The sequence below is a fragment of the Paramisgurnus dabryanus genome, chromosome 2 (genome assembly GCF_030506205.2).
Source record: "Paramisgurnus dabryanus chromosome 2, PD_genome_1.1, whole genome shotgun sequence".
Classification (NCBI taxonomy): Eukaryota; Metazoa; Chordata; class Actinopteri; order Cypriniformes; family Cobitidae; genus Paramisgurnus; species Paramisgurnus dabryanus.
Window position 1 is genome coordinate 14858679 of NC_133338.1, and position 21580 is coordinate 14880258.

Consider the following 21580-nt stretch of genomic DNA (forward strand, 5'->3'; position numbering starts at 1 on the left):
CAAACCTGGTTCTTGCTCCGGCTTTAACTTCTGTATATTCGGCAGCTTTGCAACAACGGACCGAATAGCTTTTCTCACGTCTTTCTCCGCTGCCATTACTGAACTACAACTCAAACTGACGCACGACCTCAACGTCATCATTTTTAGCCACCCCCCTCTGTTCGCTGATTGGAGCTGCAGATTTTTGCAGGAGAAAACGAAACTCTACAGAGCAGTCCCAGACATACTGCTGAAGCAAAATGAAAATTAAGCGGAAGCACGTAGGAGGGCTGAGCCAGGCTAATCTATCTATCCATCTCTGTTTGTCTATCTATCCCTACCTATCTGTCATGTCTATCCATCCGTCTGTCTGTTTGTCTGTGTCTGATAGACTGTATTGCCTTGAAACTTTCAGCTTGAAAACTACTTTGATCTGCAAACTGAAAATCTTCAAACTTCTAATTTAAACTTTTAGGATAGGCTTTCTCAAGTCAAATTTAAACTGGTTTATGTTGTTCATAAACAAAGTAAGTCTCTTAGGTGTACTTTACAGACAAAGCCAATAACACTCAAGCATATACAAAAATAAAAAATTCCTTGTATGACTCTTTACTATGTTAATGCCTATTTCCAGTTGCAGATTTCTTCAAAATGATTCAATATTGTTTGTTCTGTATTTTATCTAAATTAGGTGTTGTGAACTGGAGTGCATTTTCCAGACAATATAGGCAGGAGCTCCGGGGGCCCTACTCGTGACTTTGAAATATACAAGGACTGCCCACCTGGGTATGTAAGTGATGGCAGAAGGGGAGTCCTGAATGGGTTTTATTCCGACAAGGAGGTTCCGGGGCTATTGCTCAGTTGATTGTTTTTTCAATGATGGAGGGGAACTTCAGGCTGTGTAGATTGTGTGTGTGTATGGTTAATCTACGTGATTATCTTTGTGTATTATGTCTTTTAAACAAGTATCTTTGTTTTGAAATAAAAGTTATCACTGGTACGGTTTTTTTTTTTTTTGAGTTGGCATGCATACTATGGGATACAGAGATTAACAATGTACTGTATGTAGTTTAACTTCAAACTACTTTATAGGCATATTGTTTTAGTGGTTTTGTTTTGCATAACAGGCAAGTCCATATGGATTTAAATAAATAAACTGTATTTATCAGAGCATAGTGTGTAACTTGAAAACATTTTCATTTGACATGAAAAATAGACTTTTTTGCCAACAATAAAATGTTATTAATACATTTTATTTCAATTTGACCCAACAAGCTATGTTTAATCAAGAGAGAATATTTATTTTACAGAACATTCTATGTCAAGCTCAGTTAACATGCTGGGGTAGTCAGCACAACACAAAAAAGTTGATTTCCTTAACTTAAATTGGGCCAACTAAATATTTTAGGTGCAACGGGTCACTAGAAATTTTTATGTTGGAGAGGCATATTTTTTCTGACCTCAAATGTGTAAAAAAAGTGAGAGGAAGAGGAAGTTTTGCAACCGAGTACTCTTATGCGGTTTCTGTGAGTAAAAAAACACAGTTCAATCTAACTTACTGATATGAAGTGGTCTTGCTGGAAGATTTTTACATCAAAAATGAAGTTTGTCTATGCTGTGTGCATCTGGATTTGTCTGTCAGGTCAGTTTTGTGTGTATTTATGTCTCAGTAGTCTGATGGTACACAGCAGAAATTGGAAAGTTAAAATTTCAGTGTTAAATTTTTTTCTTGAAACCAAAACCTAAAGAGTAAATGAAACATATTTAGAGCAAATTGATGTTCAGAGTTGAGGTTAATTGATCGAGTTAATCATGCCAGTTTTAACCCAACTCAGAGATCTGCACACACATTTCACTCTTCCGTAAAATCATTAAAAAAATGTAAATGCTCCTGTAATGCAATCTGTAACTTTATCCTCTCTATCATAATCTCTGTTTGAAACCTAAAATTGCATTTACATCTTACTTGTAGAGTCTAATGGTTGTTTAATTTAAAGTCACCATCATTGCGATCAGTGTTTGCATTTTATTAGCTCATTTGCATTAATAAAAACAACACAGCACAATTCAGATCCATTACTCATATGCGCAAGGTATACAGTAGGTGACAGTAATACTCCCAAGGAGTGAGCGGCCATTGAACCGAAAGAAGAAGAAGAAAACAGCAAACCTAAAAATGACACATTTTTATTTGCATGTACACAGCAAAATCACAAGTTTTAAATGTACACTGTATTGATATAATCAGGTATGATGGTACTTGTGTAAACACCAGCAGTGTATATTTAATTTTGGTGTGTATGAAGTGGTAATTTTAACATGCTGTAATAAATTAGGTGTGTATTTTGAGCTCAAACTTTACATATGCACTCTGGGTACAAAAAACTTAAAAATCTCATGATGTGACCCATTAACACTTTTGTGAGACAAAGAAACTCTGGCCTAGTGTTAAAAATGTAACTTTCTTAAAAGTGTTCATTTAAATCTGATGAGTGTGGAGTGGGGGTGTGTAGCGGAGTCAGTATTTGTATCTGTATTTGTAACAATCTCAAAATTGTTTGTATCTGTATTTGTTTTCGAATGGAACCGGAAGTGGGTGGGTCTTAAGACGGAGTTTGTCAAATTACATAAAAATGGCATTTTAAATGCATTCTTGCTATTTAGTACAATTATCTCTTAAATACCTAAATATCTATTAAAATGCTATTAAAACAATAATACAAAATGTTCATTGAAAAGACAAATAACTTGATTCTCTTTAGTAATAGCCTATGCATGGAAAACAAACTTCTCATTTTCAAAGCCCCATACAGCTTGCGCCTATGTGCTTTGCATCACAGTATTGTAGCGTTAAAATAACAAACTTGAGAGCGCGGACAATACTGTACCTCACCTTTAAGCGTCACCTGCAGCCATATCCCCCTGTAACCCAAGACAGCTTGCCCACTAAAGCTAAGCAGGGCTGAGCCTGGTCAGTACTTGGATTGGAGACCACCTGGGAAAACCAGGTTGCTGCTGGTAGAAGTGTTAGTGAGACCAGCAGGGGGTGCTCAGCCTGTGGTCTGTGTGGGTCCTAACACCCCAGTATAGTGATGGAGACACTATACTGTCAAAAAAATCACCGTCCTTCGGATGAGATGTTAAACCGATGTCTTGACTCTCTGTGGTCATTAAAAATCCCAGGATGTCCATCGAAAAAGAGTAGGGGTGTGCCCTGGCATCCTAGCCAAACATGCCCATTGCCCTACTAATCATCCCCTCATACTTATTGGCTATATCACTCAGTCTCCTCTCCACTAATAAGCTGGTGTGTGGTGGGCTTGATTTTTTTTCCCAAACCAGTTCAGATAGGAGTTTTACTTAAACATGAGCTCAGGGGCAGAAAGAAATTTGATTGGTTCACAAAAATGACCAATGAAAGTCCTCAACCGGAGCCTTCAAGGAAGCTTCTGCAGTGAAGCAGTTCGAGCTCACCATTGGTCAGGTGAGTAGCGCAGATGGTTAGATAGGAATGTGACTGGTTTGGAATTCAGCTCGAAATGTTTCGAGCGTTTAAGTTACGTGTTACCACGTTTTCACGTGTCCATGGCACGACTTTCTTTTTCGTGCCAGTTTCACGTAATGGTTACTCAATTGTTTTTCCTTTTTTCAAACCATTGTCGTTTGGGATTGGGGTTAGATTTGTGGGTTTTTTTTCATTTGTAAACTGTTTTCGCGCGAGGATGAAGTTGGGTTTGGGTTATAATGGCAGTGGTTTATACATTTATTTGTCAGAAATTTAAACTGCTTTCACTTGATGTTGGGGTTAGAGTTGGGTTTGGGTTAGGATGTCATTTTACATAACAGAAAGTTGTTCCAACCCCAATCCCAAACGACAATGGTAAGAAAATAGGAAAAACAATTGAGTAAACATTACGTGAAACTGGCACGAAAAAGAAAGTCGTGCCACGGACACGTGAAAACGTGGTAACACGTAACTTAAACGCTCGAAACATTTCGAGCTGAATTCAAAACAGTCACATTCCTATCTAACCATCTGCGCTACTCACCTGACCAACGGTGAGCTCGAACTGCTTCACTGCAGAAGCTGCCTTGAAGGCTCCGGTTGAGGACTTTCATTGGTCATTTTTGTGAACCAATCAAATTTCTTTCTGCCCCTGAGCTCATGTTTAAGTAAAACTCCTATCTGAACTGGTTTGGGAAAAAAAATCACGCGTGTGGCGGGCGTTCTGGCGCAATATGGCTGCCGTCGCATCATCCAGGTGGATGCTGCACATTGGTGGTGGTTGAGGAGATTGCCCCATTCATATGTCAAGCGCTTTGAGTGCTGCAGAATAGCGCTATATAAATGTAACGAATTATTATTATTGTTTATTGTGTCTGTCATCACAGTTCCATATGTGACCCATGCAGTCTAAATGAATGGGAGGTTTTCATAAAAAATAAGTAGCCTACATTAATCCATCATCTAGCAGTTGCAATACTCTAGTAATTTAATTCGTTACATTTATATAGCGCTTTTCTCAGTACTCAAAGCGCTTTACATATGAATGAGGGAATCTCCTTGACCACCACCAATGTGCAGCATCCGCGTGATTTTTTTTCCCAAACCAGTTCAGATAGGAGTTTTACTTAAACATGAGCTCAGGGGCAGAAAGAAATTTGATTGGTTCACAAAAATGACCCATGAAAGTCCTCAACCGGAGCCTTCAAGGCAGCTTCTGCAGTGAAGCAGTTCGAGCTCACCGTTGGTCAGGTGAGTAGCGCAGATGGTTAGATAGGAATGTGACTGTTTTGAATTCAGCTAGAAATGTTTCGAGCGTTTAAGTTACGTGTTACCACGTTTTCACGTGTCCGTGGCACGACTTTCTTTTTCGTGCCAGTTTCACGTAATGTTTACTCAATTGTTTTTCCTATTTTCTTACCATTGTCGTTTGGGATTGGGGTTAGAACAACTTTCTGTTACGTAAAATGACATCCTAACCCAAACCCAACTCTAACCCCAACATCAAGTGAAAGCAGTTTAAATTGCTGACAAATAAATGTATAAACCACTGCCATTCTAACCCAAACCCAACTTCATCCTCGCGCGAAAACAGTTTAAAAATGAAAAAAACCCACAAATCTAACCCCAATCGACAATGGTTTGAAAAAAGGAAAAAAAATTGAGTAACCATTACGTGAAACTGGCACAAAAAAGAAAGTCGTGCCACGGACACGTGAAAACGTGGTTACACGTAACTTAAACGCTCAAAACATTTCGAGCTGAATTCCAAACCAGTCACATTCCTATCTAACCATCTGCGCTACTCACCTGACCAACGGTGAGCTCGAACTGCTTCACTGCAGAAGCTGCCTTGAAGGCTCCGGTTGAGGACTTTCATTGGTCATTTTTGTGAACCAATCAAATTTCTTTCTGCTCTGAGCTCATGTTTAAGTAAAACTCCTATCTGAACTGGTTTGGGAAAAAAAATCAAGCGCAGCATCCACCTGGATGATGCGACGGCAGCCATATTGGGCCAGAACGCCCACCACACACCACACAGACTGAGTGATATAGCCAATTACTGGATATGGGGATGATTAGTAGGCCAATGGCAAGTTTGGCCAGGATGCCGGGACACACTCCTACTCTTTTTCAAATGACATCCTGGGATTTTTAATGACCACAGAGAGTCAGGACCTCGGTTGAGCACCCCCTGCTGGTCACACTAACACCTCTACCAGCAGCAACCTGGCTTTCCCAGGTGGTCTCCCATCCAAATACTGACCAGGCTCAGCCCTGCTTAGCTTACACAATTATGTTGATCCATATGTGACAATTATAATTGTTTTGGTTTATAAAAACCCTGTGACAAGACAAACAGAAAAAATGTTGACACATTCAGACACATCCTACAAATCTCAACGATGGTGACAATCACCAAACAAATTCAGATAAAATGATCAACTGCAATGCATGCTGGGATTCATAAATTAGTTTAGTACTATGATTGATACCCAGCATGCATTGCAGCATGAAGCTTTCTTTTGTTAATCGTCACCATTGATGAGATTCATAAACCAATCCATGATGTCAGAGATAGATTCAGTAGTTTAACCTTCTAAATGTGTTTTTATAATTCTCAAAATAACAGACCTGGCACTGCTTCAACTAGTGCTGTAGTATAAAATTCTTACACATCTTTTACAGTATTTCATTAATATTATTTAGGCATACTTACAAGAGTTATAATACTTGATAACATTAGACCTTTGTTTTTTGCCATAGCAGATGTATTTTAAAGCACTGCTTCAGCAGCCAAAGAAAACTTACCATCAGAACACAAGAGTCAAGGGCCCAACTAAAGCAAACACTGATCATAATAATTGTGATTTGTTGAAATTTCAATATTTTTTCAATATTAATGGAGGGTTGTTACGGTCACAACCACAACACAATAAGGGAACACGAAGGCTCAGTAAATTAGGGGTATTTATTTAAGGCAATGTAAAGCGAAAGCTGGGAAGCGAAACACACACAGCCGCAGCACCGCAGGCTTTCGTCTGATAGACGCCGACACCAAGTGCTCCCCCGTTTCCTCGCCAGTCTTTGGTTTTTAAAGGCACATGTGGAGGAGACGCAGGTGCAGCGGATCACCTAATTAAAGGAAAAATAAACACAGCCACAGACACTAGAGGGTGACAAAGATTTAGGAAACAATACAATAAACTAAAAACATTACATTCTAAATGTAACACTTTCACCCCCAAAAGAGGAAAAAATAATAATAATAATTTTTTTTCAATAAACAGAAGTGAACTAAACTTTACGACCTGGAAAGGGCATCTGCGACTTTATTGTCCTTGCCTCGAACATGCTGAATGTCGAGGTCGTAGGGTTGTAAAAACAAACTCCAGCGCATAAGACGGTGATTTGAATTTCGCATTGAATTTAGAAATTTTAAGGGGTTGTGGTCACAATATACAATTACGGAATGTGAACCCCCCAAATACACTTCGAAATGCTTAACTGCAAGAACTAAAGCCAATGCCTCTTTTTCAATGGTGGAATACCTACGCTGGGCAGCCGTAAATTTCTTTGAAAAATAAGACACGGGGTGAGTTATACAATCAGCACCACTCTGCTGAAGAACAGCTCCTATTCCCGTATCACTGGCATCCACTGCAAGGCTAAACTGTTTAGAATGGTCTGGGGCGGCTAGAACAGGTGCGGACATCATTAAGGTTTTAACATTTTCAAACGCACACTGACAAGCACCTGACCATTCAAATTTCGTTTTGGGGCTTAGCAGATCAGTAAGGGGAGACACCACACTCGCGAAATTTTGGCAAAATGCGCGGTAGTACCCTACCATTCCGAGGAAACGACGCAACTGTTTACGGTCAGCTGGAGGTGGAAAATCACAGATGGCACAAACTTTGACAGCAACTGGACGAACTTGTCCCCTCCCTACTACTTTACCTAAGTATATCAAAGTGGCCTTTCCAAACTCACACTTTGCTAGATTAATAGTAAGTTTTGCATCCGCAAAACGACTGAAAACTTCTTGAAGTAAATTTAAATGCTCAGTCCAAGATGAACTATATAGCACAATGTCATCAAGATAGGCTTCACAGTCAGAAAGACCAGATAATACAGTAGCAATTAAACGTTGAAAGGCGGCGGGTGCGTATTTCATTCCGAAAGCTAAAACGTTGTACTGCAGGAAAGTATCAGGCGTCACGAAGGCAGAAATTTCTTTCGCACGCTCCGTCAAAGGAACCTGCCAATATCCTTTTAACAGATCGAGCTTGGAAACATACTTCGCAGAGCCGACTCGATCTATACAGTCCTCGATTCTCGGTAAAGGGTAACAATCAGTTTTTGTTACTGCATTTAACCGTCGATAGTCAGTACAGAAACGATAAGTACCGTCCGGCTTACTAACCAGTAAGCACGGAGAACTCCACGGACTTGAGCTAGGCTTTGCGATATTATTTTCCAACATGTATTTAACTTCCTTTTGTAGAAGAGTTCGTTTTAATGGGTTCACGCGATAAGGATGTTGTTTTATAGGCAAAGTAGAGCCTACATCAATATCATGTTCCATAATTGAAGTCTGACTAGGAATATCAGTGAACAACGTTGGAAATTGTGTCACAAGATTCTTAACATCATCTCTCTCAACGGGAGACAAGTGCGGTAAGTGGGAAGACAAAGTAGATAACATTTCGGAGTTTCTTAGTCTACCTTCATTTGTGCACCTGGAAGGTTCGACCTCGATCTCCTCCTCAATCTCCTCTAACTCTGCAAGTGCAACAGAACACACCAGATTTTGTTTCTGATCCTGGAAAACATCCTTCTCAGAACTGAATTCTCTCTCATGATAAGCTTTAAGCATATTCACATGACAAACTCGAATATTTTGGCGGCGATCGGGAGTTTGGATAACGTAATCTCGATCGGAGAGTTTACTGTCAATCACGTATGGACCAGAATATCGAGCTTGTAGCGATCCACCAGACACAGGTAAAAGCATTAACACTTTATCACCAGGTTTGAAATTTCGTTCTTTGGCTTTCCTATCGAATATGGTTTTCATTTTTACTTGTGCCTTTTCAAAGTTTTGCTTTGCCAAATCACGAGCTCTGTATAGACGTGTACGAAATGTTGAAACATACTCAGGAAGAGTAGAGCATTTAGGATCATCGAGCCATTTCTGTTTGAGCACAGCCAATGGACCACGCGGTGTGTGTCCAAATACTGACTCCGCGGGACTAAATCCCAATGACTCCTGAACTACTTCGCGAGAGGCAAACAGTAACCAGGGAACACCTTCTTCCCAATCTCGTTCAAGTTCGAAACAGTACGCACGCAACATGGACTTCAGGGTCTGATGATATCTTTCCAAAGCACCCTGACTTTCAGGATGGTAAGCAGTAGAGATGTTATGTTGAATACCAAGTTGCTTAAGCATACGAGAAAAAACCCGAGAAGTAAAATTCGTTCCCTGGTCAGTCTGAACTACCCTCGGCAAACCGAAAAGTGTGAAAAACTTAATGAGTGCCTTTGAAATTGCTTTAGTAGTAATAGAACGCAACGGGATTGCCTCAGGAAACCGCGTTGCAGCGCATATGATCGTTAATAAATATTTGTGACCAGACTTTGACCGCGGAAACGGACCCACACAATCAAGAATAATGTGTTCAAACGGCTCGGACACCATCGGAATTGGATACAGAGGAGCAGGAGGAATATTTTGGTTGGGTTTTACCACCATTTGGCAAACGTGACACGTTCGGCAGTAACGAGACACATCTTTTTTCAGACCGGGCCAAAAGAAGTTTCGCAGAATTCGATCGTAGGTTTTTAATATGCCTAGATGGCCAGCTGCACCATCATGGGCCACACTTAATATCATCTCTCGGTAGACTTTAGGAACAACTATTTGATTCACAGTATTCCAGTTACCAGGAGAGTTGCTAGGCATCCACTTCCTCATTAGAACTGAATTTTTAAGAAAGTAACCTTGAGACATACTTTCGATTTCTTGTTCTGAACGAACCAAATCAAACAACGATGCCAGAGTAAGATCAGACGGCTCGGCTCGGACACCATCGGAATTGGATACAGAGGAGCAGGAGGAATATTTTGGTTGGGTTTTCCCACCATTTGGCAAACATGACACGTTCGGCAGTAACGAGACACATCTTTTTTCAGACCGGGCCAAAAGAAGTTTCGCAGAATTCGATCGTAGGTTTTTAATATGCCTAGATGGCCAGCTGCACCATCATGGGCAACACTTAATATCATCTCTCGGTAGACTTTAGGAACAACTATTTGATTCACAGTATTCCAGTTACCAGGAGAGTTGCTAGGCATCCACTTCCTCATTAGAACTGAATTTTTAAGAAAGTAACCTTGAGACATACTTTCGATTTCTTGTTCTGAACGAACCAAATCAAACAACGATGCCAGAGTAGGATCAGAATTCTGCGCAGCAACTAACTTCTAAGGTGGCAGTACAGCATCTAGATCTTTAAAATCTGTTTTAGTAGAATAAGGAGAGGAATTCACTTTCTCCGGAGGAGAAACCCGAGAGTTCTTAATCACATTTGAATCCGCAAAAGACTAAGTTTGGTAACATCGGGGTGGGTGATTCTCACGAAAACTTGGTTGTAAAAATGTCAAGCATGAAAATGTAAAAATTGCTTAAATTTACTTTTTTTTCCACCAGACATTAGAAACAAAGTCTGAAGTATATGGGAACGTTAATTTAAAAACTTTTACTTATCATTTAACACTTTTTGTAACATAATTTCAAAAATAAGTCCTAAAAAATCTCATTACCGCAACAGTCAGAAAACATCAACACTGTTAGAAAAGCTAATATATTTTCACATTTTTAAAAATTGATTATTAATAGTCATGCACAGTAAATTGAAATTCTGAAATAATATTTATTTTAAATTTAACGGTTTTTTTATTTTGTTTTATTTAGCTCATATACCGCAACACCTTCCACAATTTACAACTATTTTTTTTTTATATTTCGAAGAAACCTGACACATTTTCAAAATGACATGACAAACCTGAAAGAACATAATTTGGAGATTCTGCACAAGCATTTAAAATCAAAGTATTATGCTTCTATTAATGAAATTAACATTTAATAAGCATCTGTTGCGGTAATGATACATAGGTTTCGGAAATTAGGTTAATTATTTCGGTAATGAGAATACGTATACTAGCCTGAGATTTTGTTAAAAATTTTTTTAAAGTAGAAAGTCTGATAATATTTACAGCATCATGCATTCAAGTTCAAAACTGTTTTATTGTGTAGTCTTTGAAAAAAATATTAAAGACAAAACATGAGAACAGGAAGGCTTATATTAATATTCCTTTGTGTCATATTTAAGTCCCCATTTATGCATTTAACATACTGAAATAAGATGGTCTTGATGACATATGCTGCCTACAAATGCGAGCTCTGAAGGCTGCAGCCATCGGATTGAGAAATGGCCAGCTAATGTCAGCTGGATATCACAAAACATTTGTGTAAATAAGATGAAAAATATTTCCTTGCTGGATATGATTTGGTCTTTTGACATTTTACCATTCTGTATCTGTTTTGATGAGAGAGAGAGAGAGAGAGAGAGAGAGAGAGAGAGAGAGAGAGAGAGAGAGGCTGTATCCGAAAGTTTAGACATTCTCTTCAAAGCCGTGCAGGACTTGGAGATTGAGTGGAGCACCCCACAAGAACCCCAGAGTAATAAGCTTGACTTTTGTTTTCTTCACTCAGGCCGCCCCGCTGATGCTCGGAGGAAAGTCACCAAAGCGTGGGCTACCCCTCCCCCCATTTTTTTTCTTAGGTAGGCTACCTGTGTATTCCCCCCATCAAGGACGCTGTGGCTGCTCACCTCTGCCCCTTGTCCACTTCCTTGGATGGTGTGGCACAGCTTTGAGGGTAGTGAAGCCTCATGACAGCACACCTGTCTGAAAAAGCATACCCGCGCCGAGAGAGGCTCTGTCTGCATTGCACACTATGGTGGTCCTACAGATCTTTTAGGCGCAGGTGCTTAAGGCTCTGGATGAGGGCAGCATGGATCTAAATACCTTCAGGGATCTGAGAATGGCTACGGATTTCACGCTAAGGGCCACGAAGACCACTCATGGTGGTCATGCACAGTCACGCCTGTTTCTCCATCCGGCATGTTTGGCGACACGGTGGGCACAATCACGGAGCATTTCTCGGAAGCGGTGAAGAGCTCTAAGGCTATGAGCCACTTCCTACCTCACCGCCCTGTGTCTCATGGACCAGAACCGGTGGTGCATCCCTGGCACAAATCCTCCAGTATATGATGCAGAAACTGGGTCCTGGGGGACTGCCGTCCGGGACGAAGCCGCTCAAAAACAGAGCATTTTTCTCCTCAGTTGGTTTTGTGTTGCTCGCCCTAGGGCCCGTCCTCACATAAGCGTCTACAACACGCCCCCCCCACTCTCGAACACGACCCACATGCTGCGAAGACAGCAGAGGCGGAAAGGGTTAACGCACAGTCCTAATGAATTGCGCAGCAACCCGCTTTCTGTCACAGCGCCGGGCGCTTTTAGGCCATCCTCTCTGGTGTCTGTGACTCACGCACTGCGCAGAAAGGAGGTGCCGCCTTTAGTCTCCCTTTGTCCCTCGCCCCCAGGCAGCAATCTGACGCTGCAGACAGCGCGCGTTGTGCGGTCGCAGGTAGCTGAGATGCTGGCACACATGGGATCCAACTTTGTGGATCTTGTGATCCAACTGATGTTGCAGCGCCTAGATGCGTGCCATCGCTAGGTTGTTTTTGATACCTGAAAGTGGAAAGAAAGCATAACATTAAATTAGCATGTCTCACAACATGGGAGAAAAAAATTAATGTACACATCATCATATAGTATAGACTTGTTGCGTTGTGTTGTGTGTGTGTGTGTCATGTACATTTCCTAACACTGTAGTGTGTTTTTTGCTAATTACACCTGCTAGTAACATCTCCAAACCTAACCTCTCTCTCTCCTTCCTTCTGTACTCCTCGAGCCATTCTGGGTTGCTGTTAAGTTTCTCCCTGAACTTTGTCAACCTGGCCTTTGCTAAAGCTTTTTTTCTCACTTGCTGACTGTCTACAATGAAGCATCATAAAGCAAAATATCAACAGTAATAACATTTTAAATTTATATTAAATTCATAAGAGATATTTAAATGTAATAAACAATATGCTTAAATTCTCATTTCCGAAACAGAAGTTCTCTTTACCGCAACTGCTATTAAATGGGGCGGTATATGAGAATGGTGTTGCGGAGGATGAGGTACCCCAGTATGTTTTGCTAAAAATAGAGATGCCACATAGGCTTTGCTCATTTTTTATTCAGTGCATATAATTAGACTTTAATAAAGAACATTTTCATAAAAAATTGTAAATCAAACAATTTTCGAAATGTAGAAAACTACCTGTTTCGGTAATGATAATCAAAATGTCGTGTAAGCATTCTGACAAGAGAATATTTCAAATTTAACTGGAAAGATATAAAGAGATGATCTTACCTGGTAGCCATCTTGAAGTAACTGGTCCATGTGCTTGGTCACTCAAAATCAAACTTTATTAAAATTCTGTATGTGTGCTTAAACTGTTCTCAAAAAGTGTTGCGGAGGATGAGAACATCAGGCATGGACACATCAATTTCCAAATTTTTCTTCATTATTATTATACATGAATATTCAGTAAATTATTTTTCTGTCATCTAAAGTAGTCTAGCAAAACATCCATTTATTTTTTTCTAAATATTTTTATTTTAATATGTTTAAATTACAGCATAACGCATGTTCAAACACAGCCGGACGCATTGCGGTAATGAGAATTTCAGCAGAAAATGAGATAAAATTGACAAATTATAAATTCTTATGTTGAAATCACACATTGTGCAAGGTAGAACACAGTATTGTGTTAATTCTGAGGCTTTTTAATATTACTCTATTACACATTTTATATCTAAAATCATTAGTGCCGTGGTGTTTCAATGGTTTCGTGAGAATCACCCGGGTATTCTTTCACACAGTTATCGTTAGAAACAACGAGTGGCACGGAGACAACAATAGGAGGCACATTTGGGCAACACCACACATTTCCTCCAGCCAAATCATTTCCCAATATGAACGATACATCTGGAATTGGAAGTGACGGACGAACGCCGACTACTACATCTCCAGAAACCAATTCAGAAATTAAATGTACCTGGTGTAAAGGGACTTTCATTACGCCCATTTCAAATCCTCGGACAAGGACATCACTACCGGTTGCGGTTTCATCAGATAGTGGCAGCACTCCTGCCAAAATAAATGATTGAGCTGCACCAGTATCACGCAGAATGCGAATAGGTACAGGAACAGAAAAACCAGGAATGGAAACGGAGCCATTATGCATAAAAGGCGCATAACTGTTTTTACTATGTAAAGAAAAATCCGGAGAAACATTAGAAATTTGAGTCAGATGACTTGACGCTAAACCAACAGGTTTTGCGTTATACTTCTTTTTCAAGACAGGACAATTTGCAATCATATGTCCCGAGGCTTTACAATAGAAACAGACCCGCCTAAGAGTTGGGCTGACAGTTTTGTTAATTTGTGGAGTTCGAAGTTCTGAGCTGAACGGAACAGTAACAGCCTTGTCACGCGGTTTCTCCTTAACGAAGTGTTTGTGAGTTAAGACAAAATCATCAGCTAAAGACGCAGCTTTTTGGAGTGTATCTGCCTTTTGCTCATTTAAGTATGTAGATAGTGCAGTAGGTAAACAATTTTTAAAATCTTCTACAAGAATTAATTGTCTTACCTGTTCTTTACTTTCTGCTTTTTGTGACGCACACCAACGATCAAATAAAATCTCTTTCTCCCGTGCAAACTCGACATAAGTTTTATCAGGAGGCTTTACATGATGTCTGAATCGTTGCCTATATGCCTCCGGGACCAATTCATACGCTTTCAGAATAGCAGCTTTGACTAATCTATAATCTTTAGATTCCTCCAGGGACAAAGTCGCATAGGTTTCTTGCGCCCTACCCGTAATTACGCACTGCAACAGCAGTGGCCAAACACTTTCAGGCCACTTCAAAGAAGTAGCAACTCTTTCGAAATGGCCAAAATATTTCTCGACGTCTTTTTCACAAAACGGAGGAACCATCCTCCGATTCCGGCCAACATCAAATTCACCAGAAGCAGCAGTCGCCTGGGCACTTAATTCCAACTCCATTTTCTGAACTGAAATTCATGGTCCATTTCATATTTCCGCAATTCTAGTTTTGCTGCTTCCAACTCAATCTGCTTTTCTTGCAGAGCTAGCTCTTTTAAACGAACGGCGACTGCACTTTCAGGGGGAACAGACACATCCTCATGGGGATCCTCCTTGGGTTTCTCTAAAACGCCTAACTCAATAAGACTGCCCTTTAGGACATCTAACAAAGTTTCTTTCAGTGTCTTGTGTCGGGGAGCTAATTTAACTTTGTAAAACTCTGCAATTTGCAAGAGCTGTTCTTTTGTACACGTTAAAAGTAGCTCTTCAGACGGAGACTCTTGAAAGACATCTACTATTGATGCCATGTTAACCACGAATGTAATTAAAAATAGCAAAATTTCAGGCGTTTAAATCCCCATCTAATTATATTATTACCAAAGACCATGAACTTCATGCAAACCACGCGATTCACAAAGTTTTAAACGACTTTTACCGAAATACAGTCCCAAAATACAAAATTTACCCACAAAAATAAAAAACAAAAACGAAACAAAAGTTCCCTAGTCTTCAGTGGCGTTAGGGGCTCGGGGTTACTTTAAACGTTGAACTCATGAACAGCTGCGCACCATCCCATTGACGAGATGAGCGACAGCTGAACTGAAACGTACCCCCACTCCGAATAACCACCAGAAAATAAAAAAGGCAAAATAAAAAAAATGGTGGTTCCACAGACTCACCCGATGACTAAAAAAAAAGGGTAATCACTTACATGAGACTGCAGAAGGTATCTTAACACAAAGTCTTACTCAGAGTATTTAACGAAGACGAAACGGTATAGAAAAACGGGGCGGCAGCACTCTCTTTTCTTTCTTCCCTCCTTACAAAAAAGTTTATAAATGTGTGGACGAGCCCCCAAATTATGTTACGGTCACAACCACAACACAATAAGGGAACACGAAGGCTCAGTAAATTAGGGGTATTTATTTAAGGTAATGTAAAGCGAAAGCTGGGAAGCGAAACACACACAGCCGCAGCACCGCAGGCTTTCGTCTGATAGACGCCGACACCAAGTGCTCCCCCGTTTCCTCGCCAGTCTTTGGTTTTTAAAGGCACATGTGGAGGAGACGCAGGTGCAGCGGATCACCTAATTAAAGGAAAAATAAACACAGCCACAGACACTAGAGGGTGACAAAGATTTAGGAAACAATACAATAAACTAAAAACATTACATTCTAAATGTAACAAGGGTGCACATGTGATATTGATTCAATGGTATTAACATTGTTTCAATGGTTGCATGCTATCTGGGTTTGGCTATCTGAGGAATTCAAAACTGTAAGAAACGCTAACAACATTTCCAAACCCCAGTACGGTATTGTGCAGTTAACCTCCTCTGTGTAGAAAATTTATGGTTTAAAATGTGACAGTCTCAACGTTATATTAGTAGAGATTTCTAGATTCTTCTTGGTACAATGCCAAAGTTCACCTGAGTTCACGGGGGTGCGGAATCACACATGCTCACATGAGGTAAAATTTCATGCAAAAATCTGTTCCTCTAATAATTTTATCTAAACATATTTTTTAAATCATTATTGAACATTAAAATCAATCACGTGCTTATGTCATAGCATATCACAAGCCTATCATAGCTTATGTCATTGTCATTGTTTTGGATTTAAAATGACATTCAATTAAACAAGTCATTAAACAAAATGTAAATATGATGCCAATATGTCATTATTCCGATTGAATTGTATTTCATATAAAAGTTAGTCAACACTTTTATTTTGGAGGGTTTTGCATGAAGGCAGGGGCGCTCAGATTGTTAGAAATTTAGGTGCCATGGAAAAGACTGAAAGCTCTATAATATTTTGTTTGATGTCTGTGTATGCACAAATTTCTGTGAGCTGTGCACACTGTGCCCCCTTAAAAAAAATTGTTGCATAACGCCCCTGATGCTAATGGCCAGTGTTTCACATCTAAATTATAACTGAAAGTTTGAAATGTGTCACAAAACCATGCTGTTACCACCCTCACGCTTTTTTTTTGTGGGTATACGGAAATCCTTGACAATTCCTGGTGGGTATACGGCGTATACCTGCGTATCACATAGACTACACCACTGCTCTAGTAATTAAACATCTAAAATGATCTTTATTTGTATGTTTTCTGAGAGGTGCACCATCCTACACGATTAACCTAATACTACAAAGATGTGTGTCCATCCACATTTTGGTTTCAGTTTAAAAACATGCAGGAATTTGAAAATGAAATGCAAGACTTGTTTGATGTTTAAAGAGTTATTAAGATAGAAGATAAAGTTTGGGACCTGATTTATGTTAAAAAGTGATTAAGATCGACAAGACTCAATGATTGACAGATCCGAAACGCACAGACGCGCAAATGCGCGCACAGATATACACATATAGACAGAATAGTTCAAAAACATCTGCTTTGAAAAGAATTCACAAAAGCATTGTAAGCATTACAACAAACTTGCCGAGCTCATTATCATCTATGTCCATACAGTATTTGCGCGAACATAACACATTGTTTTAATCATCATCTAAATAAATAATCAAATATTCGATTAAAATTTTAAATAACAGCATGCCCTTTTTTTTAAATCAGTTTTGACCATTAGTTCAAAACAAGCAACATAATTTTTAACAATAAGGTAATTAGAAAGTTTGAATTCAAATGGTTTAGTTGCTATTTATTTACTTTTTTTATGTTAATTGCAATTCATGTAATAGTATTCTTCAGTTTAAAATTTGCTTGTAGAATATTAAATTTTCATATTTTTATCTATTTACTTATTTATTTTATATTCACCTAGACTGACAATAAAGCTTGCCTCAACTTGAAGTAGTTAAAAGATCATCTGTGACCGGAGTCACACGGAGACACTGAGTTATTAACAAATATTTTATTTACAGAGTGCAGCATTTTTTCAAGCTTTTCTGGTCTTGTGTAATTAAATAAAATAAAATAAAAAAAACGAAAGGGTCAATTTTTACAGTTGGTTTAAAAGAAGTTTGAAATTAACAGCGTTTTAAAGATTTTTAAATTCATTCCAAAAAAGCTTGGATTTCTAGATAAGAGACGCACACAAAATGTCCTTCATGTCATTTCATAGATTGCACTCATTCACTTCACACACACACATATTATTCGTGCTTTAAAGGAACACGGCCACATTTTGGGAATTTAGCTTATTCACCGTATCCCCCAGAGTTGGATAATACCATACATACCTTTCTCATCACTGTGCGTGCTGTAACTCTGTCTGACGCAGCCCCCGCTAGCTTAGCTTAGCGCAAAGACTGGAAGTTAATTTCTCCAGCTAGCAAACTGCTTCCAATAAGTGACAAAAGAACGCAAAAATGTTCCTGTTTATGTGTTGTGATTTGTATAGTCACACCGTGTACAAATAACAAGTTCATATGAGACACAGCCATCTTTTTACAGTATACATACTGGGAACTATATTCTCAGAAGGCATTCTCAACAAACGGGGAGATGCGAGCACAATCAGCAGAGGCTTGTGTTGCGGACCAATGCGCGAGTAACAGAGCCTTCAACCATAGTTTTCAGATTGAGAAATTAGGTCGCATATGCAGGTGCATACGTTATCAAGCCTGGTTTATTTAAGTTAACTGAGCATTACATTCGCAAGTCATACGATTAACAAAGAATAATTATCATATTTTAATTGTTTATATTCTGAAATAAGACAGTATTGATGACGTATGCAGCCTACAAATGCGACCTCCGAAAGCAGCAGCTTGCCGATTGAGAAACGGCCAATGACTGCTGGTGGCTGGTGTTGCCAGATTGGACATATTTTCCGCTACATAATAAGGCCTGTTTACAGTGGGTTTTAGCCAGGTTTTTGCCTAGAAGGCTCTATAGAAATCTGGCACCCCATTGAACAAAGTTAAACTGAAAGAGCATGCCGTTCACAGACACCAGAATGAATGAGTTCATAATAACGTTCATCGGCAGAAATACAGTACGTTCAGTTCACAAAATATGAACGAGTTCATGAACTATCGTTCAATGAACGCGTTCACGCACAACACTGGTTACTGGGTTGATCTTTTTACATTTTCTAGGTTAATAGAAACACTGGGAAACACATTATAGCACTTAAACATGGAAAAAGTCCGATTTTCATGCCATGGCCCTTTTAAGGTGTTTATAATTTAGTGCTGTTCCAGCAAACACATGATTGTGTCTGGGCGAATATTTTTTCTGTTATTCGGATGAATTTGTTATTAGGGGTCAAGCCCAGAATGGGCGAGACCCCTATTGGGATTGTTAGTTTTCTTATTATTATTATTATTATTATCTATTATTCTTCTTCTTCCGCCATTGCGTCTATGGCAGCCCATAGAACCGTACGTAGGAAAGTTATGAAATTTGGCACACTCAAAGAGGACATTCCAAATAGTCAACACACCAAATTTGGAGTGTCTATGTCAAACCCAATAGCGCCACCAACAGTGCAAATTTTCACTTACATTTTTGGTTATAACTGCTGACCCGTACGTCATAGAAACGCAATTCTTGTTTCTTCTGATTCCTTGGCTCATGCCGATTCGATTGCACCATATGATGTAATTTCGGTTATGCTATTTATTTTGATATTTTGAATTGTTTGTAAAACCTACTTTTTCGAACTCGTCCTAGAGCTTTTGTCCAATTTGCGTAAAAAATGGGTGTGTAGCATCTAGAGACACTCATGGCAAAAATTTATGGAATTCGTGTCGATTCGCCAATCCGTTTCCGTATATCGCGTCAACGAATTTTACGTAGAGTGCGTAAAAACCGATTTGAGGCTGTATCTTCGCCAAAGTTAAACGTATTCACACGAAACTTGGTAGTTTTGATGGCAGTCATGACCTGAGGGTTCGTGCCCAGTTTCATCACAGCGCCACCTAGTGTTCACGAGATTTGAAAAATGGCTATTTTTGCTTATAACTACTGCAAACTTGAGTCTAAAATTATACAAGTGCTATTGTTAGATTCCTTGAGGCATGCCGAGTCAAACGATACCAAATGGTTTTCAGTCGGCCATTTTGGGGGTCGGCCATTTTGATTTTTAACTTTTTTTGTCGGAAAGTTATGAAATTTGGCACACTCAAAGAGGACATTCCAAATAGTCCCCACACCAAATTTGGAGTGTCTTTGTCAAACCCTATAGCGCCACCAACAGTCCAAATTTTCACTTGCATTTTTGGTTATAACTGCTGACCCATACGTCATAGAAACGCAATTCTTGTTTCATCTGATTCCTTGGCTCATGCCAATTCGATTGCACCATATGACGTCATTTCCGTTATGCTAATTATTTTGATATTTTGAATTGTTTGTAAAACCTACTTTTTCGAACTCGTCCTAGAGCTTTTGTCCAATTTGCGTAAAGAATGGGTGTTTAGCATCTAGAGACACTCATGGCAAAAAGTTATGGAATTCGTGTCTATTCGCCGATCCGTTTCCGTATACCGCGTCATAACATTTTACGTAGAGCGCGAACAAACGGATTTGAGGCTGTATCTTTGCCAAAGTAGTTTTGATGGCAGTCATGACATGAGGGTGCGTGCACAGTTTCGTCACAGTGCCACATAGTGTTCACAAGATTTGAAAAATTGCTATTTTTGCTTATATCTAATGCTAGCTTGATATTAAAATTATGGATTTGTGGCTATATCTTCGCAAAAGTTTTGCACATTAATGTGTGCATTGCCAGTGGTTCAGTGGTTAGTGAAGGTTCTCTACAAATCGGAAGGTTGGTGGTTCAAGCCCCAGCTCCACCTGACCAAGTGTTGAGGTGTCCATGAGTGAGACATCTAACCCCAACTGTTATATGTCATCAAAGTCATGAACAGAGGGTGCATGGAGCGGTTTGTCACAAGGCCACCTAGTGGTCACGAGATTTGAAAAGTGACTGTTTTTGTTTTTATGCTGCAAAATTGAGTCTAAAATCATGAAATTGCTATTGTTAGATTCCTTGAGGCATGCCGAGTCAAACGATACCAAAATGTTTTCGGATGGCCATTTTCAATTACAAAGCATACCAACTTTTTCAAACTCCTCCTACAGCGTTCATTTGATTGGCTTGGATTTGGTACACACAATCTAGACTCTAGACAAAAAGTCATAAAAAGATTTTGATAGACCAATCAGTTATTGTATAGCGCATCAACAAATATTATGGCGAGCACGCCGGAATGGATTTGAGGCTATATCTTTGCAAAAGTTTTGCATATTAATGTGCGTTTTCCATATTAATGTGCGTTTTCCAGTGGTTCAGTGGTTAGTGTAGGTTGTCTACAAATCGGAAGGTTGGTGGTTCAAACCCCAGCTCCACCTCACCAAGTGTCAAAATGTCCATGAGTTATATGTCATAACAGTCATTGAAAAGTAATTTTTTTTTTGCTTATAACTACTGCAAAATTGAGTCTAAATTCATGAAAGTGCTATTGTTAGATTCCTTGAGGCATGCCGAGTCAAATGATATCAAAACGTTTTCTGTCTGCCATTTTCAATAACAAAGCATACCAACTTTTTCAAAACTCCTCCTACAGCGTTCGTTTGATTGGCTTGGATTTGGTACACACAATCTAGACTCTAGACAAAAAGTCATAAAAAGATTTTGATAGACCAATCAGTTATTGTATAGCGCATCAACAAATATTATGGCGAGCACGCCGGAATGGATTTGAGGCTATATCTTTGCAAAAGTTTTGCATATTAATGTGCGTATTTCCAGTGGTTCAGTGGTTAGTGTAGGTTGTCTACAAATCGGAAGGTTGGTGGTTCAAACCCCAGCTCCACCTGACCAAGTGTTGAGGTATCATTG